The 27290-nt window shown below is 38.6% G+C and overlaps 1 long non-coding RNA gene across 2 annotated transcripts in view; it reads right to left on the bottom strand.

Annotated features, from left to right (window-relative positions):
* The window catches only part of LOC134477124 (uncharacterized), a 195775-nt gene that overhangs the window by 52383 nt on the left and 116102 nt on the right, over nucleotides 1–27290 (bottom strand). The window contains exon 1 of one of the 2 annotated variants that reach the window (XR_010049025.1): nucleotides 4127–5405. The exons of the other annotated variant lie outside the window; for it this stretch is intronic. This is a non-coding gene — a long non-coding RNA (uncharacterized LOC134477124). Of the gene's footprint in view, nucleotides 1–4126; nucleotides 5406–27290 lie in introns of those variants that run through there. 2 annotated transcript variants of the gene reach the window in all.

Raw genomic sequence — 27290 nt, 5'->3', positions numbered from 1 at the left:
TAATAAAAAATTCCAAAATGTACAATAGATATTATAATAATGAAAGGGAAAGAAAGTGCTCAAGAGGGAAAAACAACTAGGATAGGAGAAAGGAGAAAAAGAAGAAAAGAAAAGATTACATATATGTAGGTATACATATATAAGTGTATGTTACATGTATACGAGATAAATAACTATATTACTAATCTCTGTTAGCTCATCAAAAAGAATATTTTGTTGCCATTGTTTGATCACTTTTATGCCTACATCTTGTAATCTGAACAACTACTTTTAATATAATATGCAATATGTTAACTACTGTTAAATTCCTACTGTTTTTGAAATTCTGTACTATTTCTCTTCTTTTTACTGTTTCATTTTTTAAAACAAAAAAAAATAAATTAAAAAAAACCCTTAACCTCTCATTTTCATGTCCCCACCTCAGAAAACAAAGTTACAGAATTTCCAGCTTGACTCAAGGGTTCAGGATCCTCGATATGTAAACATCCTCAGCATGTTCAAAAGGAAGGCACAGAGATGGTATGAATGCTACAGCCACTCTAGAGTGGGTAGACTGCATACAGTATAAGGGAGGAAAATAGGCTTGCTTCTCCCTTTTTTGCTGCTTTTAATGCTTCCTACCACCACAAACTGTTGATCCTATGCCGTGCAACTCGGCTTTGGAGCCAGCTGTTTATCAATCAAGCCTCTACAAACTATGAGCTAAATAAATCTTTCCTTCCTTAATTTTGAGCATTGGATACTCTGTCTCTGCAACAAGAAAAAAGTAACTAAGACAACAAATTTCCAAAGTCATCCACTCTTCTTTCCTGTTCTTTTTAAGGCAAAGTACAGTTTTATTATTTCGCTGCCTGACACTTTTTTTTTTAATTTTTGGCATTAATATTTTTTGTTTTTTCTAATAACTGTAAATGTTTAGCCAATTTATTATGACTTTATATTTTTAAAGAATCAAGGAGACTTTATTTTATTTTATTTCTCTTTTTCAATTTTTCTATTAGCTTTTACGTAAAGAAAACCATTCCATTCCAATATAAACTCCCATTTGCTGGCTAGATTTGACATAGATTCATTCCTATTTGCTAAAATTGTTTGATTTTTCATGTTTAATGCTTTGAATCTTCTAGAATTTGTCTTGTAATTTGTTGTTATGTGGGTGTCTAAATTTATTTGCTTAATTTCCACAAAACCGGTAGAAAATTAAATAGTACAATTAATATCACAGCAATTGAATATTGGATTTATTAGATGATCAAAATTTTCCACATTATGCTGAGCTACTGAGCTATGTAATCTATCTTAATGTAAACCTCTTTATTAATTTTCCTTTTTTATGTCAGTGTTCATCGTAAAAATTATACTTAATTTTAACCTTGCTAAGGCTGGTGTCTCTCCTTAAATTTTTTTCAAAGTGCTGCTTTCTAACTTTAAATATTCAGTGAAGGATACTCATGAAGGGATGAAAAGGGGAGTGAAGAAAGAGTGGAGGTGAGTCAGCCACTGAGCAGCTCTTTCCCTTAGGAGGCAGCAACAAAGGCAGAGAACACCAGCTTGCTCTAAAGTCACTGGGCAGCCACCCTAGGCAGCGCAGCATCTGCGTAAATCAGTTTACAACTTAGCATCATAAAAGAAACATTCCTAAATCTGTTTGGGAGCTGTTTGGAAATATAAGAAGCATTATCATTATCTGTAGTCACCCTACAATGCAATAAAGCACTAAAACTTCTTTTATTTCAATATAATATAGTTCCAACTGTTGGCCTTTCCCACACTCTTTTCTATTTTACTCTCCTGGGCTTATGATAATGACCACTCTGCAGCCCTATCTTTTATGAGATCACCTCTTTTTGAATTCCACATACAGTTGGGACAAAGTACTATTTGTCTTTCTGTGTGTGGCTTACTTAGTTTATCATAACAACCTCTAGTTTGAACCACGCTATTGAAATGACATAGTTTTATATGGTGGGTGAGTACTTCCTTGTGTTTATATGAGGTATGATCAAAATATACAGTGTATATTTATATTAAAGTGTGGTATTGGATAAGACACACTACCATGAGTCTCACTTAAAATCTTCCTCATTCTAAGCACACTTATCACACCATTCTAGCCACTGCCTGAAGCAGTGCTGGAAGTTCTTTCTTCTCTTTCTGAGCTATTATCTCAATAATAGTGAATATCGCCGCCAAGTACTATGAAATGGGAACACAAGCTTGTGAAAACATCAGAGTGCATCTGTGCCCACCTATTCACAAGTTCTGTCACCATGCAACTTCTGCTCTTCCCCAAAGATCTACATGACCATGAAAGGGAAATGTTTTTGATTGATTCAGAACACCAAGGGAGCCACACAGCACCAGTAATGGCACTTAGGAAAGAGAATTTCCAGAACTGTTTCAGAAAGTGGCAATAATAATGGGAAGTGAAGAGGAGGATTTTGAGGAGGATTCGTGGCTATGCATCTTTTACTCTAATATTTTTTGCTTAAGCATTCATACAGTCACCTTATTTTTATCACACTATGTATACCACATTTTCTTCATCCATTCATCTAGTGATGGGCATCTCAGTTAATTTCATGGTTTTTATATATTTGAATAATAATGCTACAATAAGCATTAGAATGCAGATGTCTGTCTCTTCACCATACTGATGCCTTTTCTTTTGGGGATAAATATAGATGGCTTACTGGATCAAGTGAAAATCTATTTTTAACTGTTGAGGATCCTGCACACTGTTCTCTGTGACTGTTGTACAAATTTCCATTTCCACCGACAGCATGCAGATTCTCTTTTTTCCACAGCCTCACCCAACTTTATTACCTTTGTATTCCGATATAACCATCCTGGATGGAGTGAGATGATATCTCTTTGTGGTTTTCCTTTGTATTTTCCTGAAGATTAGTGATGCTGGACAATTTTATTGGCTTAGTCACTACTCTCATGCTTTCTTTTTTTAGATCTATCACCAATTATAAATCATTTTTAGAACATTAATTGATGCTCAAGTCAGTAGCATTGAAAGTATGCAAATGAATCTCGCCGTCTCTATAAAAGAAAGATTGACTGCAAATGTTTCTGAAAATTTTCCCAGCTACATATCTGTGGACTTATTATAGTTAAAACCTTTGCTTCTAAACATTCATGTAGGCTGACTTTTCAATTTCAAGGGATTTCAGCACAGTTCCCTGCAATTTATCATGTGAAAGAAATAAACAAGAAAGAAAATGGAAGCACATTCACACTTGCCAAGACATTTCCCTTCAGATGGAGAAAAAGCTACTGAATGAATAATACAAGAAAGATGATTTTGGTCCTTCAAAAATGGAGAAATTACTTAAAGCCCCAGTTAGTGAAGCTGGCCTTCCCTTTCCTATAGAATATAAATAAGCACCAGGTACACAATAGCAGCCTGCTCTAACCCAGCTCATTACCACAGAGCCCAGGCAGGCTCAGGAGCCACCCTTTATATAAAGCACTCCAGTCAGTTCACTACTACCGAGGCTCCACACACAGCACTAATCCAAATAAAGTTTATTCCCCACTTTCTTGATTTTTCCCCTTTACAAATTTCAAGAATAAACTTTCATGCTAATGTAAATGTATACATTTATTATACATATTCATAACCCTATGTGTTGTTTTGCATAAATTTTTATCTTCTTCTCTGGCCTTACTCCCTTAGTGCTTCCTGTTTAAAAACATGCTCCTTTTGTGTTTTTGCTGAATATCTACATGTTCCAATAACCCCTAATTTAATCTGAACTATTCCCTCATTTCTTAGATATGTAATTTCTACTCAGTATTTCCAGTTGGATATCTGTGTTGGTCAGCTTCTTATTGCTGAGACAAAATACCTGACATGTACAATTAAAAACAGAAAAGTTTGTTAGCTCACCACTCCAGAGATTTCAGTCCGTGGCCGGCTCCTCCAAGGTACAAACAGAACGGCACAATGAAATAGCAGAGGACGGTTGCCCATCTCATGGCAACCAAGAAACAGAAAGCAGGTGAAAAGGAAAGAACTAGAGACATGATACATCTGTCAAAGGCATCCCTCTGAGTCCCCCATGTCCCCCACATGGACCCTACCCCTTAATAGTTCATGCAGCTACAAACTCACCAAGGGATTGTTCGTGAGTATCCACCACCATGATGCAGTCGCCATCCGAAAGCCCCACCTCTGAGCACAGGAATCTTCTAGGAGCACTTCTGATGGAGACCATAACAGTATCTAAGAGACAGCTCAGGAATGTGCCAGTGTATCCTCTCTGCACTCCTAGGAAGGGAGGTGCTCTGATATGCTCATCCAGGAATCTTCTCTCCTTTTTCCTCAGCAGTCTTCAGCAATCCAGGTGATAAGGAAGTAAGCAGACAGGGGAAGGCTTTCAAGTGAAGAATGTAATTAGTCCCAGTCAGAAGATAATTTTGTCTGCCTGGATTTAACACTATGGGATTGTTAAGTCTGAAGCTCAAAGAGGGGAGAAGCTTTCCATGGTTTGAATGTATTTGAAGAGATTTGTAGGAAAATTCACACACAAGTGACTTAGAGTCAAATCAAAGTGACCCAGAGCCCAGGAGTCATGAGAGGCAGAGTAGCTCCTCTTGCAAATTCCTGAACCCTAAACAATCCCAGGAAGCCAGAAATCACAGCAATTAGGATTTAACGCCAGCCAAAGCAGTGATTTAGCATGCTTCAGGATATGATAAGAATAATGTCTAGAAAATCAAGACTATTCAGAATAATGTGGGAAAATGCAAGGTCTAGATCACATGAAACAAAAGGTATTTCTCTCCCCACTCATAATTAGCCCCCAGAAGAGAAATAAAAAATTGAAAAGTGAAACTTCATGCCTGTAATTGTTGTACTACACTCGTTTGTTGTGTCTCTGCTAAATTAGTGTTTCAACCTAAGTGTGCCGTGGTTCTACTATGGAATTTAGTTTTTGTACTATGTGTTCTTTCATGAAAAATGTCTCCAAATCTGCTTTTAGGTAATCCAAGAAACATTTGTGTAGTTTATTCATTCAATCACCGTGACAAAACCAGAAAAAGATGTTATACACAAAAGGGTTCAGGCATGACATAAACACTGTTTTTAATTATATCTAGGTGTCCTTATAATTTTCTAAGAAAATAATTTCTGCCAGTATTGCTATGAGAAGAACTTTATCTGTGGTTATAACAATCAGGACATGCATAGCCCACAAATAAATAACAGACTTAGACAGACAAGGTAAATGACACCCCTGAGTAAATTCAACAGCTTGTGTTATTGCCAAAATTAAATACACGGCTTTGGAAGAAATTTAGGTAATCCAATAGAAAGTCTTAAGAACTACCAATATTCTACTGGAAAAAAAAATGTAGAAGAGGAAGAAAGAATTAAAAACAGAACAAGTCAACCCTTGGCTGAATTTCTGCTTCATATTTATGCACCCATCTGCCATAGCCTAAGGTTAAAAAGTACTCATTTTAACCATGAGAAATATATCCATCATAAGTTTGCCTAAAAAAATCACTCACCATAGGGAAAGCAATGTACATATGGACGGTTATACAATAAAGTGAGAAACAAAGAAAGAATAGTTTGGGTATTTTTTTCCTAACCTAGGCAACTCTGAAATCTAATGAAGCTTAAGTCTCAAGCCAGCATTCTCCAACAGCATCTTTCCCAGCTATTTGAAGAACAAAACAATTAAGTTTGATATTCTTGCATAGAACTTTCAAGCTATGAGACAGACATAATATTGCAATAATATGTAATTTGCGAGCAGCGCTTGAATTTGGTAAAGGAAGCCAAAGTGTATCATCAACCCAGTTCAATGTTGCCTGCAGCCTAACAATTTTTGTTAGTTTCTGAAACAGACCCACAGATAACATAAACATTTTGACAGGAAATTGGTGGTAGTGACTATGGTGAGGAGCGATCGAGGACAAATGTACTGTGACTTGGGACATAAGATACAATTTTCTTTGCATAGAGGCAAAATGAAGTGATGGCAGAATTCATAAAGCCTATTCTCCTCTTCAAATTGCATTCCGACTTCTCCTCTCTCTGGGCATCTTTCAAAAAGAAAAAATCTCGGCACTCTGAGCAAGTCCATTGACATCGGATTGCAAGTAATCACAGCTCCAGAGTTTGCTGTTTGCTTTTCTATGCTCTTTCTACCTGCAAGAGTATTAAAGAGGCCTTCATCCCTCTCCTGCATTTCATTAAGAAGTTTGCTCTCAGGGAAAACACTGAGTTAGCCCAGCTACATCTTGCCTGTCACTTTCATTTACTTCCTGGTTCTGTATGTTTGGCCTCCTTCCTCTCTGTTAAATACAGGCTTCTGACTGGATATTATCAGGAAGATGGTACTAAACTTTGGGCTGGAATTCATTTCTTCTGTTTCCTGGGTTCTCCTCTCACCTGCTCATCTTTTTTTTTTCCTAGAATTCATTCTCTGTTCTAATGAAACTATACTCAATCTTCGAAGCACATGCTATATTTGTTTCCCTTTGTACTGCTTCTTAAGTTATGCATTCTCCTTTAAGTGACCTTATCCTGAATTTTCGATGACTGTATGTTTGATGTACAAAATATGATAATACAAATACAATGCATTTTTTATTTACACAACTACAGTAGGTGACACATTGCCATTAATGTTCCTTGTGATCCTCCCCTCACTTAAAACACATCCATCCCATTGACCTTGCCACTTCCTGCAGCAGCTCTGGAGTCCTCCTTCCTGAGGGTCTCTAGCTACTCTGTCCTGACTGTCTTGATGTCCTGAATGGATTTAAACGTTACCCTTTCATGGTCATTTTGACTTTGGGGAAGAGCCAGAAGTCACATGGCACTAGATCTGGTGAATAAGGCGGATGAGGACACAGTGTCATTTTCTATGAGCCGCCTTTCACTGCGGGTCACTTAGCAGCATACACTATGTTTTTTATAACGTTAAGAAAGAGGACCTGTGGCACTGCTTCAAAAAGTGGCAATAACAACGACACAGCTGTGTTTGAAACAAAGGAGAGTATTTCGAGGGAATTAAAGTCAACATGACTTTTATTATAATCATTATTCTCTACATTCACATTACTTTTTTAACAGCTCTTTGTAGTTTCCAAGATCCAGTACAGATATTCCCCTACTTGTAGAGCTTTTCCTCATCTACCACCCAAGAACAGGCCCGTGTAGTTCCTGCTGAGCAATCGAAAACATGCCACAAGCCCCTCACATTATGGGACACAGTCTCCCTCAGCTAATTCACATGCATTTTTTTCTCCCTTACAGGATGACAGCAAATTGGACCCAAAATTACTGCTCTGTTCTCTGAATCAATCCTCTTCTGTCTTCCACTGGCTGAGGTTTACTGGACCATGCTGTGCATGAAATGTGATCTCAACGATTCTTTGTCAAAGTGTGTTCTTCCCCAAATGTAATTATAGTCTTAGAACTCTAGCATTGGCTGGGCTTCATTTCATATAAATAATGTACAAAATTAGCGCTGAAATTTTCTACTCATCATGAAGTGTAACTTACGGAAGACAATTAACCCTGGTTTAAACTTTCAGCTAGAAGATTTCTCAGAAGATATTTCAAGTTTAAGCACATGTTAGAGAGCAGTTGCTTAAATTAATTATTAATTTCTGAAGAATAAAACAATAGATTCATTACACTAAAATGGCATTCCTATGTTTACAGCAGCATAGTTTATAATAGCCAGATCTTGGAAACAACCTAAATGTCCATTGACAGAGGAATGGATAAAAAAGATGTGGTAATTTTACACAATGGAGTACTACTCAGCTATAAAGAATGACAAACTGGACACTTTTATAGGTAAGTGGATGCACTTTGAGAACATACTCATTAGTGAAATAAATAAGACACACATGTGTAAATATCATATTGTTAAATTAGTGTGACAAACTAAAGAAAAAACATGTATATGTGTATAAAAAGTGTTAAGATAGTTATACTATTGATTTCTCTGAGTTTGCTGAGGAGAAAGATTTGTGCTGGTAATTTTCAGACAATTGAATGCAGATGTTTTGTGCTCTGGGTGAATGATTTGAGGATGACAATGGAAAATGTATGTACCATTGTTGCCCCCTGATTTGTGTACTTTGAAATTTTGTTATAGTTTTTTCTGTCTGTCTGTCTTTCTTTCTTTCTTTCTTTCTTTCTTTTCTTTCTTTCTTTCTTCTTCATCTTTCTTTTTATATTTGCATAACATGGATTTGAAAAAAATGAAAAAAAGGACAAAAAAGTTTAAAACAATACAGAATTTCAAAACTGGTAGAAAATTAACACTAGTTAATATATTGCATAATTTTATTTTAGAAATAATTGTTCAGATTACAAAATTTAGGCATAAAAATGATCAATCAAACTGTGAAAGCAAAAACTGTTCTTGTCAATGAATTTACAGAGATTAGTACAGTTATCTATCTTGTGTGTGTATAAATATATATACATGTACACATCTTGATATTAAAATATGTAGCATATAGTGAAGCAGTTCAAAGCAATTCTATTCTTTCGGGAGGTCTTGAGAATAATTTTCCATATAAAAGCAATCAAAATAAAAATGGTACTTGATCTCTTCTGTCTTTTGGTACAACATAGGGAAGTTCACAGAGCAGGTTAAATGTGAAATTTATTATGAGTGTGCTTCAGCTCATGCCTAACAAAGTTAATGCAAGGTCATTAACTCTGTAGAGTGCTGGGATTTTTGATCAAGCAACCAGACAAAGCCTGAGTATGCACATTACAATAAGATATCAGCCCAATGACAATCAGCACAGGGAAAAAGCACATTTAAAGGCAGACCTTTCAGTGAAAATATTATATAATTTATGAAAAATATGAATAATTAGCACTGTACCAAGTAAAAATTAATTATTAGTCAATTGATTTCTCAATGCCTGGTCTAAAAGCTCAAACTAATGGGAAATTTAATAATGAAGCATTTCAGAATACAATAAAATTATTAATCATTAAAGGATATTAAATTTCTCTAACCCAATTCCCTCAATTTTATGATTATGGAAACAGAAGGCAAGTAAATGGAAATGGGTTACAATTAGCAATGGCTTCCAGTGTGGCACTACTGGTCTCTTGCCAGGGTATGGAAAGTTGTTCTTCCCACTTTTCCTCAAATGACTTGTGGCTCCAAGCTCTTAGAGTGTTCCTACGTATGGAGAACGCGCGCTGCTTACAGGAGCAGGACAGCTAGCATAGGCTGCATTCATGGAAGTGCAGGGATCCTGCTTCCCCTCCTTAGCAGGAGTTTTTCAGTTATTTATGTCTTCATTTAAAACCTGGGATTCCCTGCACTATATGATAGGATCTGTCCCTTGGATTTTAAGGTAACAGTCACTTGTAGGAAACGGTGTGTACAAGGAACACTGGTACTGTATTTTATAATGTGCTACCTTAGAAAATTATATAAATACTCTGAATATTTTCTCCCATCAGTGAAGTCTAGGTGCAATGATATAAATTTGCATTTACTGAGAGTCATAAATTTAAATTAGTCCTTGTTATGGCTTAAACACTGGTGGTCAACTTCACACCAGCTGAATAAAATCAGCATGGTGCTGAGTGTAGATGGCCCACCTGGGGAAAGTTGCCAGCACTAAAGGAGACATGGAGAGGAAGAGCTTAGTGTTGTGGGTTCTCCTTAGTGTTGTTATTCGGAGCCATTGGTTCTCCTGGAGGAGTTTGTCATGGTAACTTCTCTGATAGGAATTCAGCCATTATCATCAGAAGAGCTCAGGACCTTGTTGCTAAGAATGGCTATGGTTCACTTTGGGGGAGCTCTGGTCCTTACATTGAGCATCACTACCTGGCTCTGGAGGATAAGGTGTTTACTGTTTAATCTCCAGGAGAAGCTTGTCACACTGGCTTCCTGACATGTACTGGACTGTTCTCATCATTGGAGGAGCTCAGGACCTCTTTGTCACTGAGGGTGGCTGTGATACTTTTCAGGGGAGTCCTTATCTTGAGTGTCACTTCATTCCAGTGTAGAACCCTCAACCTATTGTCACAGGTCCTTCACCCTACTGGCATAAATTTTCTGGCTTCTGTCACTGATCTTTGGGCCTTCCCAGCACAGATCCATGAAATAGACTTGCATAAGTCCTTGTCATAGGTTCTAGGCCTCCGGTTGGATGCATAGGAGGCACTGTCATGGGCTCCAGGTCTTTAGCTGGCCTCATGCAGGACATTGCTGTGTGATCCAGGCCCTCAGCTGAATTTTCTAGGTCTTTAGTGTTGTGGATAGATTTTCTGCATTTTCTTGTATTTAATTCTGGGTGACTGACATAAAATAGTATTATAAATTCTGTGTCCTGTATATAATTTTGTAATGCCTGACTACAACATTCCTTTATTAAATCATAGGTAACAGGGGCTGGGGATTTAGCTCAGTGGCATAAGTGCCTGCCTTGCAAGCGTGTGGTCGTGAGTTTGATCTCTGGTATCGGTAAAAAAAAAAAAATCATAGGTAACTATCATATTGATAGGGATTCCTATTTCCATTTTTCAGGTGAGAAAACTGTGGTTAAAAGTTTTAAAACTATAGTATAACATAGTGTTCGTGAACTTGGGTATAGGTGGATCTAAATCCTACCTCTACTACTTCCTATGTGAAGAAGTGACTTAACTTTATTCTATAGTAATTTCACTGTTTTTGTTTGTTTTTTGAGATACTGAATATTAAACCCAGACCTTTCAAACTGAGCTACACACCAGCCCCTTTTTATTTTGAGATAGGAACTTGCTAAATTGCTTAGGTTGACCTCAACTTGCCATCCTCTTGTCTAAACCTCCCAGGATGCTGGGATTACAGGCATGAGATACAATGCTAAGCTAGTTATCTCACTTCTAAGATGAACACAAAAGCAATATTACATTATGTTACTGTGTAAGGACATCATCAAATAGCTTACTTATCTCTAGAGAACACTGAGCATGTCAATAAATGTTGACTAATTGCCACCATTCTCGGGTATTGACTATGTGCCATCATTGCCATGTACTGTCCAAGACCTCAGTGATGCGAAGTGGCAGAGTACAACTCAGCCCCAGATCTAATCTGAGTCAACTCAGATCCAGACCCTGGATCTTACCTTCATGCTCTGCTCTTTAGTGTTCACCATTAACTCATCCAAGATTTTATGACCTGATATGTAGGCTCTTTTGGGGAGATGTTAACTCTTTCACCTTTTCATGTCACGCATTTAAAGCTATAAAGATTTACTAATTGATATTTTACTACTGAAGGATAGGGACTTTTTACTTCTCGTCTATTATTTAGACATATAATACTACAACATAATACAAAGAATTTTTGTATGCCATTTACACAAATTTCCTAAAGGGCTAAGTTGACTAGGGTTGTGGTCTGATGGGATGTCCTGGGAAGGACACAGCTCTGCTTCTGTGTCATCATCAGTATTCCTTAAAAGGTCATCATCATAAACAATCAGACTAACCCAATCCGAGGAGCACAACACAAAACACCTGGGGTGCTCGGCTTGAAAGTCCCAAGCGATGGAAACAGAAACCCTGAGAAACTGTCCCAAAATAAAAATGGCTCATGAGACATGAAAGTTGAATGCAGTGCTTGTTCCTGAAATGGATTATTATTTGGAAACAGGACCTGAGACTATCTATCTGTGCAGACCAGCTTTGGTTATCTCACTACTCTACATTTTTGGACTAAAAATCCATTTCAGGACTATGTGAGTTATATCAATACTATCTTCCTGATTTGATAGTTTCTTACTGTATATTTGAATGTAATATGTGGAAGATTAAGTGTAGGGCAGGTGTATTGAGAAACCGAACGTGTGAATCAGGACTGTAATAGATGTTGTGAAACAGGAAGGAAATGTTCAGATAAGGAGGGGAATAAGGAGGGAGCACAGGGAAAGGAAAGAAGGGAAAAGTAAAAGAAAATGAGAAAACAAGGAAAGCATGGAAACAAAACTTTTGTTTTTGCAGAGGGGAAGAGTGGTTGAAGGGAGGGTAAGGTAATGGAAAAAACAAAACAAGTTATATCATGTCAGGTGCAAATTTGCTGTGATGAATGTGATCACTATGTATATCTAAAATGTACTAAAAAATCTGATTGTTAAAAAAATTGACTAACTGTAGGGAATTCTTTCTGTATTGAGGATTAAACCCAGAGCCTTCAAGCTGAATTATACCCTCTGCCACTCTCCCTACTTTTAATTTTTTAAATTTTAATTTTAGACAAGGTCTTGCTAAGTCACTAACTTGCCTAAGATGGGTACAAACTTTGGATTCTCCTCCCTGAGAAATTACAGACGTGTGCTGCCAGCTCCAGCTAGGAATTTATTTTAGATGAATAACATGAAAGAAAGCCCTGCTTCTAATGGCCCACAGAGAGAATCGGGGCTTCGGAAGTGCGTGTTCCACGAGCTCTGTTGCTGCCTGGAGTCTCTCAGCACAGAGCCTGCCTGCTCCAATCCTTTCCAGAATGCTTTCATCTGGCCTCTGAGAACACAGAGTTATTTTGCTGCAGTTCTTTTAATAAATTAACAAAAACTAGCTCATGGAAGAGGCCCTGTCCTGTGCTTTCCTTCCTCCGCCCCAGCTTCTGATGCTGCCTCTCTTGCATCCCTTAGCTCCTGGCTCACTCCTTCAGCTCATTGCTAGCAGCTCTCAAGTCTTTGCCTCTTTCCGGTACTGCTTCACTTTCCCTTCGTCAGCCTTCAAACCTCCTTCTGCCTTACTCCTCATAAACACTGCTGTGATTCTGTTTGGGCACAGCTCTTAATTCACTATGATCTCATCATTTCAAAATTCTTCATGGAATCACAGCTAAAAAGTCTCCTTGTCATACAAACATTCATGGGACCCAGGGAGTAGGACTGACGAACCAGTGAGGTCATTATGTAACCTATCACAGACATAGAAAAGCATCTGCCTATTATTACCTGAATGCTAATTTTTAATGAATATAGTTGATTATGCATTGAACTGCAATTAATAACAGGGAAGCAGATAATTCTGAATCATTTTAGGCAAGAATATATTCTGATCTCAGACTGTGTGAGGGCACATACTTGATGTCTGCATGTCTTGGTGAGTGTCTTTGAAGGCAGATACATGTTGAATGTTTTGTGTATCTCCATGGTGGTAGGCTGAATACTGGTTCCCCAACAATATTCAGACCTTAATTCCTATAACCTGTGCATGTTACTGTCTAAAGCAAAAGAGACTTTATGGATTTGATTAAGGAGCTTGTTAAGTGAGAAAGGTTTATCTGAGTGCACCCTAAGCAGAGTCATAAGTGTCCTTAGAAGAGAAAGTCAAAGGGGGCAATTTGTGTAAAAGTGGAGAATCAAGAAGATGGCAAAAGCCAAGCATGGTACTGCAGGGATACAGCCAAGGAAAACTAGTAGCCACCTGAAGCTATAAGTGGAAAGAGGAAAGAGATTCTACTCAAAAGGCACCTTAAGTGCTGACAGCTTAAGTTAAATGTGTAAGACTCTAAAAGTGCAAGAGAATAAATGTGTGTTACTTTAACCCCAAAATATGTAGTGAGGCAGAGCAGGAATAGAAACTCAGTATAGCTGTGTATTAATAAGTTTCCATCACTGGGCCACAATTTCAGAAGCTCATAACTTAACGGAGGCAAAGTTGTTTAGCTCACAGTTTCAGGGCATTCAGTCCATGGTCAGATGCACCAAGGTGGAACATCACAACAGAAGCTCAGTTCATAATGACTGAAAGCACAGCAGGGAAACAGAGCAGAAAGAAAGGGAACAGGGACCACATATAGACCCCCAAGGTGAGTTTGCTGTTTCATAATCCAATCAGGTTGATATATCAAGATTATTGATCACCAGCAGGAATAGGAAAGCAACTGTAGCAGTAACTAGATCAGTGTCAAGTACACAATAGGAACTCAACTGATGCTTGGTAAGTGTTACAGAAAAACAAAGAAAGGAAGGAGAGGGAAAACAGTGAAACAGGAAGCCAGGATAGATTTAAATGTACAAGGTGAACAGACATTTTGAATTTTAAGTTACTGTTTACACTGTTTTACTCAATGGGGAATATATTATTGATCTCCCAAGTGAGAAGATTTAAGAGGTTTTGGATTTTTTCCCCTGAAATCTAAGGTATTGTCTTTTAAAAACTACATGTGGAACTGGTGGAAAACATGCCTTGCATAACATCAAGAGGATTTTTGCAAGTGAGTTACAAACTCCTGCAGCAAGAGGTTAGAGTGAAAGCCTCATTTTCTGAGGAAGCACTAACAGGCCTGTTTTAATCCCTGGAAAGCGGGGAGAATCAGAGGTAGAGGTAGATCCTCCCACTGTCTTAAGAGACCCATTCATTTCTGTGTGAAAATTCCCGGCCCAAAGTCACAGCACCATAGGCAGCGCTGCTTTACAAATGCGCTCTTGTCTATTAGCTCCAGGGAAACCATTCTTACCTGATGCATTTAGTGACACACAGAATATCAGAACCCAGGTATAAACTTCAGGAATAAGATACGCTGACCCAACCTGAACTCGCTAACTTGTGGCGTTTAATAAAAACCTGTAAATGCCCAGATGCAGTGTGCTTCCACTAAGTAGTTCACTCAAGTGTTAAATTAAACAAAACTGGAGATGGAAAGCTAGAGGGTATTAAGTTCTTATGCTATAGATTCCTTTCTCCACCTCCTATGTTAAGATTCAATTAAAGCAAGAACTTTTTTCTTGCCCCAAATTACCATTGACTTATTGAGTATGACAAAACTCAACAATGCCTTAATGTTTGTCCAAGGGAAGAAATCTCTGCTGTGTCACAGAGATAAACGAAGCAAATTCATCAAGGACCCCACTCAATAAGACTATTGATGATGCTCTGCTTGGATGCATAAACTCTTCAGTCGTGTGCGACTTCTCGATTACTCAAAGTAGATTTGAGATTTTTTTCTGTTATTGCTCATAAAAAAAAAATAGCTGTGAAATGTATCCAGAGTACCCATTCTGTAATTTCCTCAATCATTTTTAAGGTTATGCTACATTTTTCATTGCAAGTTTCATTAAATCAGAACTACAATCAACAAGGAAATAAATAAATAAGCAAATACCCTATTAAACTGAATCTAACGTTATTATTTTTTTTTCAACCAAATAGTATCTATTGTTTAAATTTCAGAATTAGGATAATAAACTGTGAATTTAGTACCTTCCCCCAACTGTCTGAAAATGTCTTACACATTTTGATTTACACAGATAACTATATAAATCCCACAATCATGGAACTTTAGGATACATCAGATTTCCTAACACAGGACTTGCATTTATTTTCCTTTGTAAAGGGCTTTGCGTTTATTTGTCTACATTCTTCTTTTCCTTTTTCCAACCCTTTAGGTAAAGCATGCTAGCATCTTCCATACCTGACTCCTTACTTAGACATACCAGCATGTGTGTTACACATAGGTAAATACATAGACAAACACAGAAACCTAAATTTAAAATTCATGAATCTCTTTGGATGATGAATGACAAAAATTAAAACCTACAGGATTTTCTTCACCTTACTTTTTTCCACTGCTGATGTATATACTCCCAATGAACAGACAGAATTCTAGCGCATTCTTTCCAGTGGCTTTGTTCCATAGTGTGAATGTATCTTAATTTGTAAAATTAATTATTCATTGTTGTTTCCTGGTACATTTCTGTATGGATAATGACACAAAACAGTCCCTTGTACATAGAGCTTCACTTATTGATAGGTTTGTCTCTGAAACATACATTTCCAGGAATTAATTATTGCTGGGCCAAAGAGTAAAAGCACTTCAACTTCTAACACTGTCTTTAACAATAAAAGATGGAATGATACATATTCACATAAGCAGATGTTAGAGTACAATTTCTCTACATTACTTAGCAAAAATAGATTTTGTAATCCCTGTACATGTTTCCATATCTCATTATGAGCATGACTTGTATTTTATTGTCACATAACAGCATTTTACTTGACCAAAATACTGCATTTCTGAAAATTTACAACCTGTCACAATTATAAAGAAGACACTGAGAGAAAACACCTAAGCAGAAGGCACACGTGTGTAGGTATGAGTGGAAAGGTCATTATCATCTTCCTGTCTCTAGTTTTACTAAATTGGCAGGAGACACACAGCAAAAGGGAAGAATTAATTATGAATTTTGCAGTAGTTAATCTTGGTATTTGTTTGGTTTTTCAGTGTTTGAACATCTTTGGGAATCTTGAACTCACTTTATTTGAAGCAGCTTGGCTGAGACAAATCTACTGTTTGAAATCAATGCACGATCTATGCATTGATCTTCAATGGATTGATCCTCCTCAAAGATACACAGGGAAAAAAATCGAATCTTGGAGTTCATTTATAATGGGTAATTGACATTTTTAGCTTATATCCAGAATTCTTTTTTTCTCTATGTATCTTCAAATGTTTAAAAAATGCATGCTAGTATCTTATTTATTTTATTTATTTATTAAGCTATTTTATTTCAACTGTCCCTCCAGGGAGAAACTCTTCACCAAGAAACTTTCGTTCCCCATCATAACTATCTTCCTGGGCAGATTTCAAAGTTATTGCAAGATATGAAGAGCAAAAGCAGCAAGATGAAAACCTGTCTCTCCAGTTGAGAAATGCTGGCCTACACTGAAATAACTTGTCACCATCTTGCTCCTAGAGGTAGGAATTCCCTCTGTGCAGGGAATACAGATTCCAACAGGCCAGAGAGGAACAGCTGAACATGAAGAGTTGGGGCTCCAAACCTGGGCTTGGATGCAGCTTCTCCAAGCATTCAAGGACTCCCAGCAAAGAAATGCTTTCTGCAAACTTTATCTTCTTAGTGCCTGGGCGGATTTAGGAATTCAGTCAGCTGCCTGAGCTAGAAAGGTGCTAATCTCCTCTTAGAGGCCTCCTGGTGACCCAGTAAGAGAGACTTTTCTCCCTTTCAGTGGAGAAGGCCACAAAATGTAAGAACTGCCTTGCGGGGAGCTCAGCTCCTGCAGTGCTCTATTCCCGCTGAGAGACTCCGGGAAAGCAGAGGTTTCCTTAAAGCTTAACCGACTCGCTGCTGCTCTTTCTGAGGAACATTACTTGCATTTTGCAATTGGTGTTTTAAAAATGTCACACATTTTTGCTAGAGAAAAATTGATGTGCAGAAACCAGATGATTTGGAGAATAAACAAAGTCATAAAGAGATGCCAAAGTGATTCTTCATCTTCATGTTTGCTGTTTTATTTTCTTTTTATCAGTGCATGTTTGCAGTACATAATGATCACATTCTTCATGGGGGATTTGCATATGTACAAAATCTAAATACCCTCTTTTGTGTGTGTGTGGGGGGTTCCCTTCCCCTCCCTCCAACTCCATGTACCCTCTCAATGATAGAGATATATTTCTGTTTTTCCCTTCTTTTTTCCTTTAAATCCCATTTTTCTACTTTTCCTCCCCCTTCCTCATGTTTTGCTCCCTTTCCAGTTTGAACAAATTCTTCCTAATTCTTAATATTCATCTTTTATTTTACCCCTTTTTTATAATTTGGGTTTCACACACAAAAGAAACAATGTAATAAACAAAAAAAAAATTCTGTGCCTGGTTGATTTCACTTAAGATTATGGTCTCAAGGTGCATCTGTTTTCCTAAAAATGTCTCAAGTTTATTCTTTTTATGGTACAGTAGTACGCCATTATGTATAATCACCACATTTCCAGTACCCATTCATCTGTTAACAGGCATATGTGCTATTTCCAAGATTAAGCCATTATGAATTACAATGCTATTGTTAAAGTGGAACAAAACTCCCAGCCTACTAGATGTCCAGTAAGGGTTCATGTTCTCTAAAAGCAAAGAATGAAGTTTAGGAACAATGGAGGTTAAGAGCAGATGTATTTATTGAGAGAAAGAAAGCTCTGTCTGAGAAACAGAGAGAGAGAAAGAAAGAAAAGGGGTCATGAACCGGTTGATGAAGATTGTCTTCTTTAGTGATTTTATAGAGTGAAACCACAAAGTATCTAAGGTGGGGAAAACATAGGAACTCACAAGGTGGGCCTGAGGTGGGACAGAACTATGGTCAACCAATAAGACTAATTGCACAGATAAAACTGATTAAATTGAGGTCAAATGGGGAAGCCCCTCATGTAGCAAAGGGGCATGCTTAAAGAGCAGTGACTTTCCTGTAGGCAGTTGGGATGGTGACCCCTGGCTTCCTCAGGGTGATAGAGACCTAGTTAGAATATCACTTCCTGATGCCTATCCTTAGGAAGTATGTGGGTGTGTTTGTTTTATCTTTTGTCTTGAGATCTGGCCCACATCAGAGGTGTCTGTCTCCCCACATTAACAAGGTATCTGCTTTTCTGCACTAACTCCATAGAGGGCTTAGCCCTGTGTGACCAGCTATAATATTTTTATCTAACTCAGTTGCCTGTAACACTGTGAACATGGATATGCATATATGCATATATCACTATGGTATTGTGACTTTAGCTCTTTCAGGAAGATACCTAGAAGAGGAAAATCTCTGTTGAATAGAACCTCTAGTCCTAGCTTTTTCAGGAATCTCCACACTGGTTTACACAGTGGTTGCACCAGTCTAACTCCCACTAACTCCTAAATCTAATGGAAGGAAGAATAGATAGAACTCTCAAAGACATAGTGTAGGCAAAGATTTCATGAACAAACCTCATTGCCAAGGGAAATACTACAAAAAATGAACAAGTAGGATCTCATCTTACTAAAAAGCTTTTGCACAGCAAAACAAGTCACCAACAAAGTGAAAAGACAAGCCTCAGAGTGGGGAAAAAAATTTTAGCTCATTGTTCTTCAGACAAAGGACTAATAGTAGAACATATAAAGAATTGAAAAAATCATACCTCCGCCCCCAGATTTAAAGACCTGACCCATAAGTGAGCATCTGAAATGAACACATTCACTTACTTCTCTGAAGTACAAATGGCAAACTAATACATGAAAAGATGTTCTACCTCCCTGACCATTAGAAAGATGCAAATTAAAACAATGATAAAGTTCCATCTCACTCCAGAAAGAGTGGCTGTCAACTAATGACAAATTCTGGTGAAGCTGTGGGGAAAAAGGAACTCTTAACATTTAGATCTCTGGTCTATTTTGATTTTAGTTCAGTGTATGGTGAGATACATAGGTCTAGGTTCAATCTGCAGCATGTGGAAAGCCAGTTTTACCAGCCTAAAAGAGGATTTGTGAGTCCAGACTGGTGGCACATGCCAGTAATCTCAGCATTCTAAGAGGTGGATGCAAGATGATCACAAGTTTGCAGCCATGTTAGGCAATTCAGTAATTTAATGTGTCTCAAAAAATACTTTAAAAAGACAGGGACTTATGGTATAACTCTCCCCAAAGATCTTGAGTTCAATTGCCAAGAAATTGAAAGGAGAGAAGAAACTGAGGAGAGAAAGAAAGAGAGAAAGAAAGAAAGAAAGAAAGAAAGAAAGAAAGAAAGAAAAAAAGAGAAAAGAAGAAAAATGGAAAAAAGAGAGAATAAATGAATCTTGTTTCAAACATGAAGATACATAAAACTACAGGTCCCATATTGTCACACTGTGAATGGAATAACTTGGAATTTTAGTAAAGACCTTCTGCATCATTTTAGCTTTGATTCATCTGAATATTAAACCTTAAAATACTGCAAAGCACTGTATTATTTATCTATGATTCGCAAGTCCTGAACAGGTAATATCCTAGCTGATATTTCTCAGATATTAAACATGGTATTAAAATTCTGCAGGCAGATAAGGAAACCAAGTGAAGAAACCCCAGGAGGCTTCAAGGAATATGTCTGCTGAGAGATTTCCCTGCTGGGTAAAGAATTTTTAAGTTTGGAGCTGGGGACTTGGGTTACTGGTGCAATTCAATTCTCTTACTAGATAAGTGTTGGGTCCTTTCTGAGTTCTACTTCTGCATCTATACAATGCAATAATAACCATATCTGATATCTGAAGCACTCAGAAGGTTGAAGGAGGAGGACCTGCAAGCCAAGGCCATCCTGGGCAGCAGAGCAAAAACTCATCTTAAAAAAGGGAGCAGGAGTTGTCCGTGTAGCTCAATAATAGAATGCTTACCTTAGCATGTATCTCCAGTGCTATAACAAAAAAAATGAGATGCAACACGAATTCCTTCTCACCTCAGGTTCCTGATATGGTGCAAGTAGTAAACATGTTAGGTGAAAGCATAACTTTTTTTTTTTCTTTTGGCTTGAATCTGAACCATAAGGTGGCAAATCTACCCATCCTCACTAACAGAGGCTTGGAGCCCTAAGACACGGATGTCTCATCATGGGAATTCACTTAGGCAAAATTAAAGTGCTGTAAGAAATATTAAAATCGTATCATTTCCATGCTGATTGGATAGTTATTTGACTTTAAACAACTGGGTAAATGAAGTTGGCGGAGTTGTGAAGAAGCTGACACTGAGATGAGGGTTTCTGGGCAGACGATGCTTAAAGTGCACCCAGAGATGGGAATAAAAGATGGAGAGAGAGAGAGAAGGGAGGGGAGACAAAGAAGGTGGGAAGAATTTTTTAAAAACAAAAGTTATATAAAGAAACAGAAATGGAGATTTTGCACATGAGAAGGGGCCCAAGAGCTGGGGGAGCAGGAAGGTGCCATTGTGTCCCATACCTGCAGCACCGCTAGAGATGGGCGCGATTGTTATGTGCTACAAACACCAACACGTAGGAATAAAGAATTGTTTTTTGGCATGTGTGTGTGGGAAGCAAATGTGGACTGAAGAAAGAAAGACAGAAGTAGAAGTCCAGAAAATCTGAGTTTTCAGGTGTGATCCAAGGCGTTACTTCTTTTGCTCCTTTGGAACTTGTTGCATGTGAAGACAAGAAATGGCTTTTATAGGGTATTTGTGTACTGGTTTGTTTGTTCATCTTACTGGCAATGGAAGTTAGGCCCTTTGCATTGAGCTTCATCTGCAACCTTTTTTACTTTTTCATTTTGAGACACAGTCTTGCTAAGTGTCTGAGTTGTTTAGTCAGGGCTCTAATTTATGACCGCCTCCCAGAGGATTCCAGGTGTGCACTATCTTCCTTTGCTTAGGCTTTACATTTGTGTATCATCTTGCCACAGGCTAAAAGCCAGGAGTGCCTAAGAGGAGACAGAAACAGTCCCTGGCACCCTGTATTTGTGCATAGGCAGCAGGGAGTCTCTGGGACTTCCGAGGCATCCCCAGGAAGGATGTCATGGGCACCAAGCAGTAGTACCAAGACACACGGGACAGGAGGGCATCAGTACCGGGAGGTGGGGAAGGCATCTGTGGGCTCTGCGCTGAGCACCATTGCTGTCACCTGCAGCTGCCCAGCTCCAGCACTGAGGCTCAGCCACATGCAGTGACACACACTGAGGCCACAATTCATCAAGTGCAGACTTGATTCTCCAGGCCAAGACCCCCAGCTCAGCCTCCCCCCCACCCCCCCACCTCAGGACACTGCTGCATCATCCTCTGCCTGTCCTGATGCCATAGCAAAACCCAATCAGCACCTCCTGAGAATTAGCCATGCTGGGACTGTGGGGCGCCCACCAAGAAGCCAACTAGCCAGCTGTTCTGGTAAGCTGCACAAGCCATGTGGGGCCTAGGAAGAGAGAGAGAAGTCAGATGGCACCTCCCATGAGCCTAGCATGGCACAGGCTGAGAATCAAGAACCTACTCTCTTATCCTCCCACCCAACCCACCACCACTGGCTGATTAGGAGGACAGGCTGAGTTGATAGCAACAGAGGTACAAAAAGCAACTGAATGCTTGTATTGTTTGATTGACTTTACAGGCCTGGAACCAGTGGTCTGACATCTTTTGGGAGAATTGATACTATGCAACCGAGCAAATATGGGAGATTTCCTTCTGTCATGTTTTTGAGATCCAACATTGTTCTCACTGTACTGTTTTGTACCAATTAATATTTTTTTTCTTTATTCGGTGTTCTGTTTTGATTGGTTTTATTCTGTTTTGGTTTGGTTTGACTTTGCTATGTCTGATGGAATGGACAACTATTGTGAAGATAATGAGAGATATGCTATGGTAGCTATTGTTGTTTTCCTAGTATTCTGCTTTGAAGTTCTGTACCAATTTCACTGCTTTGTTTTGATTGGATTTATTCTATTTTTATTTTGGTTGTTTGTTTGGTTTTGTTATCTTTAAAACTAAAATAAAGTAAAATACCCAGTCCCAGATGGGATTGATTAAGCACCACCGCGGCCACACTGAGCAACTTGTGAGGTTACAAATAATCAGGGGACAACTGCTGACAGAGCCCTGTGAGGAGAGGAAGGCATCCCAATGACTGAATGATGAGAGGAAGACCCAGGCAGATCTGTTTCCCAGGATGTAGGAATCTGAGGGAAACTAGCTTTCTGAAACCTGTGCAGGTTTCACAGGTGTCGGGTGTTCCCTTCTCCCATCAGAAGACAGGCAGTAATGATTATCTGTAAGACAGGACAGAAGCCAGTGGGAGGCTCACAAGAGCACTGCCAAGGGTCCTGCTGTTGCACCACCACGCCCCAGCTTCCTAGTACACAGGATGCAGTGTCCACACTGGATGGGTCATGAAAATTGTAAGGACCTTTCCTTCCTTCCTCTCTTCCTTCCTCTCTTCCTTCCTTCCTTCCTTCCTTCCTTCCTTCCTTCCTACCTTTCTTCCTTTCCTGTTTCATTTCTTCTATACTAGGGATTGAACCCAGTGCCTTCATACTGAGTTTCATCCCCAGCCATTTGTCTCTATTTAGATTTTGAGACAGGTAACCACCAAGTCTAGAAGCTACCCAGGCTGGGCTCCAACTTGCCATCCTCCTGCCTCTGCCTCCCAGAGTGCTGGGGTGATAGTTACGTACCTACCACAGCCAGCCAAGATTTCATCTTCTAGAATAAAAGTTATTCACACTAGACTGAAATGGGGGGGAGCAGATTTTCACGCACTCTTGAGATTTTCTAGAAAACCATCCACAAGGACCTGCGCGTGCTTTTGTGTTGTCTCACATTGGGGAGACATTGCCTTCTGCACAATGATGCTTTTTTTCTTCTTTCTTCTGTGCAGGCTCTCCTGGTTTCAGATAAAATGATAATTATTCAATGACAAACAGCACATGTCTATGGGGACTATGCCCAACATTCACAGAGGACTAGAATCCAAGGGAACCCATGTGGGAATCAGGGACCTTTTCTCTATGGTGGGAGGAGGTGTGACTATTTTGTTCCCTTCAACTTTGCTCTCACTTTCTGTAGTCTGTTGATATTTCCAAAATCGAAGAGATTGGCAAATGGCTGAACTTTAAAGGCTTTGACAACAAAGTGGAGTTAGAGAACCCCAGAAACTACCAGAACCAGTAAATAAAAGAATAAGAGGGAAAGCAAAGAAGCTGACATGAGCACTGTACCATCCACTTTAGATTTATGAGAAAGTAAGTCATGAGGTGAGAGCTCTGCCACTCATATTGTCTGATGTATTCTGTGTGACAGACCTTATCAATCACTGGGAGATTTATAATCCTGTCCATTATTATTTATTTGTTTATTTATTTTTGTCTTTTTGAGACAGGGTTTTAGTCTGTAGTTCAGGCTGGGCTTTAATTCCCAGTAATCTCCTGCCTCAGCCTCCTGAGTACTGGGATTATGAGTGTTTGCCCACCACACATGACCCTAAATCCTATCGATTCTTAAGAATGAATGGAAAATACAGCTTGTAAAAATTACAGCCAAACTTTTCTAGACATAAATGACCTGAATTCCAACTTCCCAGCCCTCATGTACATCATGAGACCATGGTCTCCGGCCTGGGTGGAACCCATGGTAGTGAAGTCTGCAGTCCTAACACTCTGCAAAGCTGAGGTGGGAGGATCACAGGTTCAAGTCCAGGCTCGGCAACTTAGCAAGTTAGGGAGACCCTGTCTCAAAATAAAAGGTTTAAAGAAGTGTTTATAAGGGCTGGGGTGTAGCTCAGTGAAAGAGCCCTGGCCCGCATAATCCTCAGCTCCACAGAGGGCAAGAGAGAGAGGAAGGAAAGTAAGTGGGAGAGAAAGAGAGAGAGGACAAAAATCCAAAGAGTGACTGCACAAGGATGCACAAAGGGTGCCTAGACAGATTCAGGAAGAGGAAAAGAAGTAATCATTGTCCACCTCTAAGAAGGGAAGTATTCTGAAGTTCTTAACAGGCAGAGGAGGAAGAGATCAGAAAGACCCAGGTAAGCATTTCACAAATTGTTCCCTTAGGGGTTATGTGTTCATGACTTAGAATATCAGAAATCAGATTTAGTGTTTCAAAACTGTGTTCCACACCAGCTCTGACCCAAACAGGGTAGCTAAGTTTCTCTAATTTTTCCTACCTGGTCAGCCAAACACATTGCTGCTGTGGGCTACATTTCCTTTCTGGTTCCACGTCAAAGTGAGAGCTCATTGGAAAGACTCTTGCCAGGAAAGTCCATGTGACAGGACACACCGTTCCAGCACTGAAAAAAACACCCTACGTGACTGTAAGCACTAAGACAAGCCCATCCTTGCACCAACTCCCTTTGCACCTTTCACCTTCTCCTACGTTTCTGTTGTTTTCCTGCAAATTGCAGTAACATTTTTCCCTATTGTCCAAATTCAGCCTTCAAAGAAGTCCTTTTGCAGGAAGAAAAATAAAAGATGCTAACGATGTGAAGGTGGAAACTTTCGCTGCTTAGGACAGAGGGAAAGGAGACACATGGCAGTGCCTTCTCCCAGAGTTCTTCCCAGAGGCTGGCAGCAGGCACTGGGCCAACACGGAGTGGCCGTAGGGTGGTGGTAGAGTGGATCTGAATCCACTCGGGAATCGCGTCATCCTCTCTCTCCTTCCATTACTTCTTGGGCTGCGGTGACGCGGGCCAGGAAGATGGGTGCCCCCTGATAGCACTACATTTCTTTACCAAATGAAAAATGGCAATATTGAGAAAAAAAGTACTCATAGGAGAAACTGTCAATCACATGTTTTAAGACAGTGATGTATTCAACACAAACAGTCTCACTTAGCTCGCTGAGAGACAAGTGCTCTGGTAGAGGTGAGTTTAGCAAAGATATTGACTTGTTTTTTACATGCGTTGATGATTTGAAACAAAGCATGCAAAATTACTGCAACACAAGTAAATGAAATTTAGAGTCAGTTAAAATCATATTTCAAAACATTTTGTGTATTTCTATTAAGGCACAATAGACAAAGCTTTGTAAAGGATTAATTATGCCTACATGTGCTGCTTTCACTGATGTTCAATCCTGGTTTTTTTTTTTTTTTAAATCAGGGCTTCCTTCAAACTTAAAGAATTGCAATATTTTGAACACATCTGAAATTTTACCTTAGAATCAGATATTTATAGGATAAACTTCAATTTAGGAGTTTGAGAAGGTGAAATAATTACCTTGACTACCTCTGATAATAGTTATAAATTTTGTTCTTCATTATTCATTGCATGTTTTATGTTATTTTTATTTCTTGCTAAAAATCAAGAGAAAAAAGGGGAAATTCAAAGCGATAAACACGTATATTAGAAAAGACAAAAGTTCTCTAATGATGACCTAAACTTTCGTACTTGAAACTGAATAAAGAAAAGCAAGCTTGTGTAAAGAAAGGAAACACAAGACCAAAGAAAAATAGAAACCAAAAGTAAATGTAAAAAAAGATGAATTTTTCAAAAGCAATAAAATTGATAAGCTTCTCAGACTGATCAGGAAATAAAAAGACTCAAATATCCATCTCTGAAATATGAGAAATGATATCACATAGCCTCTATGAAAAGTGTAAGATAATGTTATAACAAAGCAATGTGATGGCGTTTCACACAGCCAATAAAATGAGCCCATCTCTTGGGTGACACAAACTGCCATAGGTCATTCAAGAAAGTAACACAGCGGGCTGGGGCTGGAGGTCCCGGAAGGCAGCATTTGCCAGTGTCAGAGCCCAGGACTGGGTACAGAGGTGGGGGACACAGGTAGCCTGAGTGGTCACATCTATTAGAGAAACCAGATTTATTCTTTAAAATCATTAAGAAAATTGCACATATACATTTCATAAATGTAAATGTACTCAGATTGTATCACTAATGAACTGCACCAAGCAGGAAGAAACCTCTCCAAGTTTGCACAATCTCCTCCAGAAAACTGAAGCAGAATCTATGCTTTAAAACTGATTCTGTGAAACCAGTATCAGCCCAATTAAAAAATAAGTAGACAAAGACATTACTAGAAAAGAAAACTTCCCATCAATACACCTCATGATCAAAAATACAAAAAATTTTAACAATATTATAACAAATTAAAGCAAAAATATGGCCATGTGTAGTGGCTCATGCCTGTAACTCATCACCCTGGGAAGCTGAGGCAAGAGGATCTGCTAACCCTGATGACTTAGACAGATCCTGTCTCAAAGTAAAAAAGTAAAACCTGTGAGGGCCCTGGCCTCAGTTTCCAGTACTGCCAAAGTAAAACATTAAAATGTGACAAAAATACATTAGAAGCATAAAATATCCTAGCCAACTCAAGATTAATTCAGCATGCAAGATGATTCAATATTATCAATTTACATATTCACTAAATCAGTAAAACCAAAAATAAAATAAAAACAAAAGTTGTTTCAATAGATGCAGAAGTCACTGACAAAATCTTGTATCTGTTTTTCATAAAAATGCTCAGGAAACTAGAATCAGAAGAAAGCTTTGAGGCTCTAAAGGACAGAGAAAGCCTGCAGCGAACATTATACTCGGTGACAAATGGCTGAAGGATTTCCCCTGAAGGAAATGAACGGGACAGGAGATGCCTGTCTTCACCATTTGTACTCTCATTACACTAAGGTTCTAGGCCAGTGAAATAAGCTCAAAATGAATTGAAAATGTGCACATAGGAGAGAAAGAACTAAAACTGCCTTTGGTGATAGTTTATTTGAAAAGTAAAGCACACATCTATCATATAATCTGGTGACCTCAATGTTATCTACTCAAGGCAAATGGAGGCTCACATCCTTACAAAAAATGTGTGCAGATGTGTTCATAGTTGTTTTATTTGCAATTGCCCAAAATAGAAATGATTGAAATATCCAACAACAGACTAATTAGAAAAACTACAGCACAGCACTATACAAATCTTTGTAATGTCAAGAGAGTTTCATTAAAAGCCAAAACGCAATCTCAATGTACACAAAAACACCAGTAGATCTCAAATGAATGATGTTACATATAAAAACAAGGCAAAATACAATACATATAATAATTTCATTTGAAAAAAA

The sequence above is a fragment of the Cavia porcellus genome, unplaced genomic scaffold (genome assembly GCF_034190915.1).
Source record: "Cavia porcellus strain 051 isolate PalLab524CR breed Dunkin Hartley unplaced genomic scaffold, mCavPor4.1 scaffold_8, whole genome shotgun sequence".
Lineage (NCBI taxonomy): Eukaryota > Metazoa > Chordata > Mammalia > Rodentia > Caviidae > Cavia > Cavia porcellus.
Note: the sequence above shows the minus strand (reverse complement) of the source record. Positions and strands in the feature narration are given on the sequence as shown.